Below are 248 nucleotides of genomic sequence, written 5' to 3' on the forward strand. Positions count from 1 at the left end.
TACATTCCCCAGCAGCCCCCGCGGCACCGGCCGGCTACGGGGCGGCGTGAGGGACAACCGGCGGGGCGGAGCGAAAGACCCGGCGCGGCGCAGCCTCCCCCCCCCCCTCCCGCCACCTCCTCCTCCTCCTCCTCCTCCTCCTCCTCCGCCTCCGGCCAAGGTCACCCCGCCCCTCGTCGCGCGCGGTGACGTCGCCGCGGCGGCCCCGCCCCCGCCGCGCCTGGCCGAGGCGAGCCGAGCCGCGGCGG

The sequence above is a fragment of the Gymnogyps californianus genome, chromosome 28 (assembly GCF_018139145.2).
Source record: "Gymnogyps californianus isolate 813 chromosome 28, ASM1813914v2, whole genome shotgun sequence".
NCBI lineage: Eukaryota > Metazoa > Chordata > Aves > Accipitriformes > Cathartidae > Gymnogyps > Gymnogyps californianus.